We start from the raw sequence: 7,316 nt of genomic DNA on the forward strand, positions 1-7,316 counted from the left end.
GGAGGGAGGGAGGGAAGGAGGGAGGGAGGGAAGGAGGGAGGGAAGGAGGGAGAGAAGGCGGGAGGGAGGGAGGGAAGGAAGGATGGAAGCAAGGACAGAAGCAAGGAAGGAAGGGGAAAGAAAGAAAACAGGAAGTGTTGGTGAGGATGTGGAGAAACTGGAACCCTTGTCTGTCACTGGTGGGAAAGTAAAATGATCTAGCTGCTGTGGAGAACAGTTTGGTAGTCCCTCAAAAAGTTGATCATAGAATTACTATATGACCCAGTATTTTCACTCCTCGGTGTATCTCAAAAGAATTGAAAACAGGGACAAGCACATACATGGACACACATGTTCATGGCAGGACCCCAACTCTCTGATGCCCGAGCCTTGCTCTTACCCCAAGGTTTCTCAGTCGTAGCACTATTGACACTTGGGGCTGGAGAAGTCTTTGTAGGGGTCTGTCCTGTGCATTGTAGGACATTGAGAAGCATCCCTAGCCACTACCCGCTAGATCCCAGTAGCACACTCCCCTCGGTTGTGTCAACCAAAAGTATCTGCAGACAATGAGAAATGCCCCTGGGGGACAAGCCCACCCTCCCGTGAGAACCACTCGCTTTAACTCCTGCTCCTACTCCGCCTCTCCCTCCTGCTTCTAGATGGTGAGGCAGGGACTTCTGGAGACAGGGCCTGTTTCTTATTCACCTCTTGCACACAGTAAGTCCGCCAGAGCAGGCTTAAAAAGCAGCAGCGAGAAGGGTCAGAGTCCTGAAACTGCTCACGTGTGCCCTCAGGACAAATTTTGAAATCAGGAATTGGCAGACGGCATTGCCAAAAATGTTGCAAAAGCTATGCTGGCTTCCTCAGAGGCTCGAGCAGGTTACAGTTCTACCTCCTCAGGCAGGAAGGCACGGAAGGACTTAAGGGTCCTTCCAGACCCCTGCCAAGTGGCTACTCCCCCTCCTCAGGCCCTCTGCTGGCCACATGGGCCAAGGGCTTTCACTACTCTGCAGCAGCTCCCTCCATGCTCTCTGCTGAGCCCCTCCCACCAAGTTAGCCAGTGAAGACAGACCTCTCCTGTGGTAACATATAGCGTGGGAATGGCCAGTTCACTGGTACGGCCCCCCGCCTCCGTCCCCCCCCCCCCCCCCCCCCCCCCCCCCCCGACTCAGAGCCCCTAGGGCACATGGACCAACTGTCATTCATTTCTGGATCCTTCTTGCCCAGCTTGCTGCTTGGTACACAGTAGGTGCTCAAAAAGGATGTCCCGAAAGAATGATAAATCCAGGCACACACACTGAGCACCTCCTATGGTTTGAGTCCAGTTAGAATTTTGATTTTAGGCTGTCATTTCTGAAACTGTATTCAGGAGTTCTGGAGGAATAAGCTGGGTGTCTCCATGGCAGTTCTGAAGTATAGTGCCGAGCAGGACACCTTATACAAATGTGGCCAATTGAAAGCACATTTTAAATGTGCACATTTGAAATTGCGAGATATAAGAAATAGTAAGTGCATAACATTGAAATGCCCCCCGTTCCCCAAACAGAAAAACACGTGAGTTATTGCCGAGAAGACAAAAGAGTAGCATCAAGGCAAAAGTATGCATGCGATAATGGTCTGGGATTCTGGAACCCTGAGAATGAGCCTTTACATTGATTCCCATGGGGAAACCAATCTGATTAGGCAAATTTGACATTATACAAGCTCTTTGGGAACTTGCTCAGGAAACCCCAGCTGGCCGGACGAATGGATGGCTGATCGGGATGGAAGAATGGAAAGGCAGTGCGTGGAGAGGGACTGAGAGGACGGGCAGATGGACAGACCCACGCATGGCAGGCAGTTGAGCTCGGTGGGTGAAATTGCCAAACTCTAATGAATGGAGTGGCCAGGAGGTCCCCCCAGTTTGGCCCCCTCTCTCACTCTGCCTTTAAGATCTGCGGTTACTCTGAGAGGAGCCAGAGGATCTCATATCCCAAAGCTACCCTGCAGGAGTTCCCTGCACCAAAAAACCTCAGGGTCTTTCCCTTTTCTCAGCAGAGTAATGACGTGGGACCCAAAGGCCACAACACGAGAACTTTTCCCAAGTACTTAGACACAAATGGGGGAACTATTTGAGAAACTCCCAAAGAACCTCTCTGAGCCTCAGTTTCCTCATCTATAAAATGAGGATACTAATTCATGCTCCATTTATATCGCCTCACAAGTTGCTGTTTGAGTAGCACATATACGTATACAGTATTTTTTTTTTTAAAGATTTTATTATTTCCTTTTTCTCCCCAAAGCCCCCGGTACATAGTTGTATATTATTCGTTGTGGGTTCTTCTAGTTGTGGCATGTGGGACGCTGCCTCAGCGTGGTTTGATGAGCAGTGTCATGTCCGCGCCCAGGATTCGAACCAACGAAACACTGGGCCGCCTGCAGCGGAGCGCGCGAACTTAACCACTCGGCCACGGGGCCAGCCCCATACGTATACAGTATTTACACACACAGAAACCATCAAGAGTGCAGGGCCTTCAAGCTTCCGGTCCTCAGAACTTGATGGATAGTATTATCGCTATTGTCTTTATTTTGGTGGCATTTTACGGTTTGGTAAACTGTGGCTCAGAGAAGCTCAGTACCTTGACTTTGTTCAAACCCAGGCCCAACGCCCACACCTTTCCTGCCGCCCCACTACCCAAACTCGATAGAAAGAAATTCCACACGGCAGAGGGTGTTACAACGTGCACGTAAACACAATTCTAAAACCAGACCCCTCGCTGTGTACCTGGAAGGTGGAGCAGCGGAGCGATGTGTAAACTACAGCGCCAGACAGGCACAGTAGTCTAGAAGGAGCACTGTGCATGTGGTTCGATTCCATGGGCAGGAAAGGCAGAGTCCTCCTTCCAACGAAACTTTGTGGACCATGTCACGCCACGCCGCTGCTCTTCGCTGAAACAACCCAGCTGACCCAAAAACCGAGCACCAGCCAAGCTATTTTTATTTCTTGCAAACCAAACCCAACCAACAGCTGTCTGGTGCCAGAGCCATCACGGCTCTGGCCATAATGAAGGCAGGAAACTGCTCGGTTCCAACAGGTGCTAGCCAGTGGCCAGACACGGGCTGGGGACGGAGGGGGTCATGAGTATGTCTTCCAGCTCCCCCCACACACCCATACCTGGCAAGGTCTCTGAGGGACAAAGGGGGCAGAACGTCAGCGTTAAACCAGCAATCCTGTTCCACCCTCGGAGTTGTCCTCCCACCAAGATAAACCCCTGGGTGCTTGCTGCCACTTACCCCCACTGTGGACACAGCCATCGGCTCCATTCTAATGTGCCTCTGCCAGGCGCCCACAGGGTGACTAAGGGAGCCCAGCCCTCAGAGTGTCACCTTTCAGCAGGAGGCTGGCGTTGTGCATCAGGCCATGGGGGAGGAGTCTGGCCAGGCCAGTGCACCATCTCGGGTGAGCGTTGACACTGGCAGTGCAGCATGCTCTTATCTGGCACGGCAAACATAGGCCGTTCGCAAACGTTCTCACTTGGCCCCCACCTGCGCTCAAGCTCAGGTACTTAAGAAGCTGTCTATGCTCTCAGGAGCTTGCTGGCCCACAGGTTTGTCACATTCCTGCACTTAGGCCCACTTCTCGGTTCATGCAATGGCCCCTTGCCCAACAATGCATCTCTAGGCTACATTTACACAAGCCCAGAATCACGACAGCCTGTTGCTCCTGAGTGTTCATCTGTCAGACACCTGCTTAGAGGGAGGGCGAGTCTCAGCAGAGGCTGGCTTTGGCCATGTTGGGCATGATGGCAAGAGAAGCAGAAGTGTCAGGGCGAAGAGTGGGTGGTTAAGGACCCTCGGCTGGCAGGCAGATGGTGCGATGTCCTTTGCAAATTCAGAGAAAATTTAAGTTGTAGAGCCAGCCATGTGTGGCTGCCAGGGCGTTCAAAGCTGACTGGTGGATACCATAACCTGCACTCCAGCCTGCAGGGCTAGGGGTGTCACGGGTCACAGCGTTTCCCAAAAAGCCGCCTGCTCTAAGCTGCAGCCCAAGGGAGGGGCACTTGGGGACAATGTCCTTGTTTTATAGATGAGCAGAGGCCAGAGATCACATGTGAAATGAGTGACACAGCCACGACTAGCACAAAGGTCCCCAGCTCCAGGCCAGTGCTCCTTCTATACCGAGGCATCATTCACAGCAAAAATCCACTGTCCTTGGGCACCTCGTTTGGTGCCTTGCAAACTGACCTGCGTTCACATCTTAGCTCTGCCACCTACAAGCAGGATGAGTCTTGGGCAAGTTCATACCCTCTCTGAGCCTCAGCTTGCTCATCTGCAAAGATAAGGATGTGCCCACAAGATAGAGTTGTTGAGTGTCCAATGCGATCACTCACCGGGGACCCTGAGCACAGTGCCAGGCACACTTCACGCTCTATGTGTCTTAGCAATTGTCACTAGTGATGTGCGCTGAGAGAATCATGCAGGATGAGTCACCACTCTGTGATGCTCTGCCACCCACAGAGCGTTATCTCTGAACCTTAGTTTCCCCATCTAGAAAAGGAGGGAAAATAGCCAGCCTCACCCACCTCAGAGGAGTCTGGGAGGATCAACCAAGATCTGTCTAGTCACTAACCCCAACCTTCCTCTTCTCGGTGCGCCAAAACAAAAGAACAAGGCAGGCAGCTGAGAGTCTGGTTTCCACTGGGAGGGTCCTCCTCCACAAACGGACAGGAATGAACTCACATTTGGTTAGTGGGCACCAACCAGTCTGCCACTGGTCAGGCGTCAGAGCCACTCCCTAAGGATCAAGCAGCCCTGATGGGACAGGCAGATCCCCCCATCAGGGACAACTCCAGGATTCGCTTCAGCTTCTCAGGCCTCCAGCTGAGAGAGGGGACCAAAGGGCAGGCACTCTCCCAAAGGGGAGAAGTCTCTGGGCCTCAGCAGCCCGGGCCAGGCTGAATCAACTTCCCATCTGTTCCCTGATCCAGTGGGGCTGTTCCCAAGGACTGTGTGTGTTTGGGGCAGGGGATGGGGTGGGGGTAGGAGGGTGTCACTTTTGATATTATTCACAGAGAGGATCTTTTAAAATGCCAACACAGTGGTTTCAAAAGGGAAGAAAGGAAACGTGAGGGGGCATTGCAGGGAGTAGGAAGTGAATCCCACCAAATCATAGGGAGTGTTTTCTGTCAGGAGCACTCACTGCGCGCGCAGTCCATCACCCCACTGTGCTAAGAGCCTCACGTGCGTGAGGCGTCAACACCTGCCTGCAACGCTCCGCAACAGGTACCCCCTCACCCCCCTTTCACAGGAGCTGAGACAGGCTCAGTCACTCCCCACACTCACTTTTAGAACCCAGGTGGCCTCACTTGGAAGCCCATGCTCCTAATCCTCAGGGTCTCTTGCTCTATGTGCGGAAGTCCTGTCCCTAAGCCGGGAAGAGGTCTTAAGGCAGTGGACCTGAGAAGAGACTGTCAGGATGCACTGCCTGGTTTCTTAGGGCTGTGAGCTTGTTTTTTAAGTCTCTGTGGCCACTCCTAAGAAACTAAGATGCAACCAAGAAATAAACAAAACGACTTCTCTAGACTTGAGGTTCTTCTCCTGGGAAAGGCTTTTGGGGAGATGGAAGAGTTCTGCCAAAATAAAGAAAAAGCCTTTCAAATCAAGGTCTAGTTGCTAGAGTCACAGAATCAGGAAAAGCCACATCTGGAAGGCAGCTCAGTGCGAATGCATCCAGGGTAGAGATGGGCAGGAGGGAGAGCTAAGAGAAGGAGACATCTGCTCCGGGCCTTTGAAGGCTGAATAGGAGTTCACCAGGTAGCTAAGGGGGCAGGGCATCTCAAGCAGAATTTGCTCTTGTGACTATGCCAGATGGTGATTTAATAACTCTACAGGCTAAAGATGGGGACTCTGCCAAAGCTACTAAACCAAGAGCAGTGACTAGCAAATTGGCTCTATGGTAAATAATCACTTGTTTTCTTTAATATTTTTGTGTTGAAGAAGATGTGACAATCATCAGGTGACAGTGGTGGGACCCTCCCTACAATTGTGGGGTTTTGAGAAGGAATGCACCCTTGTGAAGGCACCCAAGAACCTCGCCTTTCCCTGCGATTGTGACCGAGGGTGCTGGTACGATGTCACGCTTCCCTACTCCAGAGGAACAAATGCTCAGGCAGAGCAAAGGAACTGCCATCCTCCCCTCTAAGAGACTCACTAAAAGCAGGATAACCCGACATTATGTTGCTCTTGACGTGATGCAGCAGAAAGCACACAGCAACACCTTTAAGGTATTCTTGCCAAGGATTTGGACCTGAGCTGATTCAAACCTTTAGGCCTAAGCACTTATCCATAGGGACAGAGGAACAGGTTAAAAGACACATGAAAGATGCTTAATAAGGCAAATCCAGAATGTGGAAAATTCTACAGGACAAACGACTTAGGTTTCTTCAAGTAACTGGCATTTAATAAAGGACGGTGGCGATTATTATAGATGAGAAAAGACTTAATAGGACCTTTTGTGGGTCCTGATTGGAACCAAAAAAACTGTTCAAAGACATTGGTCAGACCACTGGAGGACACTGAGCACGACCTGGGTACCATAGAAGGAAGCATCCTTAACTGTGCTGGAAACAACCATGAGATGGTTTCATAAACAAGTCCTCATCTCTCTTAGAGAAATGTTCTAAAATATTTACCTGGCTCTGAGATTTGCTTGAAAATACTCCAAAAACCCCAGAACTCTAGATAGTGATATGTATGCTGAAGCATTTGTGGGAAAGGTACCAACACCTGCAATTTATGCAAAATGCGTACAAAATTTAGATAGAGGGACAGACATGTGATAGAGCAAACACAGTAAAATGTTCACGGCAGAATGAAAGTGGTGGGTGTACGGATGCTCGCCGTAAAATTCTTTCACCTTCGTTGAACTTCGGAAATTTTCATAATAAAATGTTGGGGGAAAATACATGGAAAAGAGGTGGACGTGAGAGCAGACGAAGCTAGAAGAGCAGAAAGCGGATACTAAAGGTGGGTGGGGATGTGTAGGGGCTCGTGTGCCATTGACTCCACCTCCAAATGTGTTGAGGAAAAAAAGGTAACTTTTTTCTATACTAAAAGGTTTAAAAATATGTGGAACAAAATGTGAGGCAACCTGCCTGCTGATTAAAAGCTGAATACTAACTGTTAATACTGCTTAGTACTTACGGTGTGCCAGGCTCTGTACAAAGCCTTTTATAATCACGGCCTCACGCCGCCCCGGGGGGGGGGGCAGATCAGAAGCTTCCTTTGCTGAAGAGGAAACTTGGGGAGTGAGAAGTGCAAGCTGCCCCAAGTCACCCTGGCAGTGAGCAGTGAACTGC

General features: G+C 50.6%; 1 protein-coding gene across 3 annotated transcripts in view; it reads right to left on the minus strand.

The window, feature by feature from the left end:
* ACACB (acetyl-CoA carboxylase beta) overlaps positions 1-3,306 on the minus strand; it is a 100,638-nt gene extending 97,332 nt beyond the window's left edge. Inside the window, exon 1 of one of the 3 annotated variants that reach the window (XM_046638707.1) lies at positions 3,253-3,306. The gene's annotated coding sequence lies outside the window, so the exon portion shown is untranslated. Of the gene's footprint in view, positions 1-2,743; positions 3,104-3,252 lie in introns of those variants that run through there. The other 2 variants (XM_046638706.1, XM_046638708.1) reach the window with 2 other exon arrangements.
* Positions 3,307-7,316: the final 4,010 nt, after the last annotated feature.

This window comes from Equus quagga, chromosome 15 (assembly GCF_021613505.1).
Source record: "Equus quagga isolate Etosha38 chromosome 15, UCLA_HA_Equagga_1.0, whole genome shotgun sequence".
NCBI classification, from domain to species: Eukaryota; Metazoa; Chordata; class Mammalia; order Perissodactyla; family Equidae; genus Equus; species Equus quagga.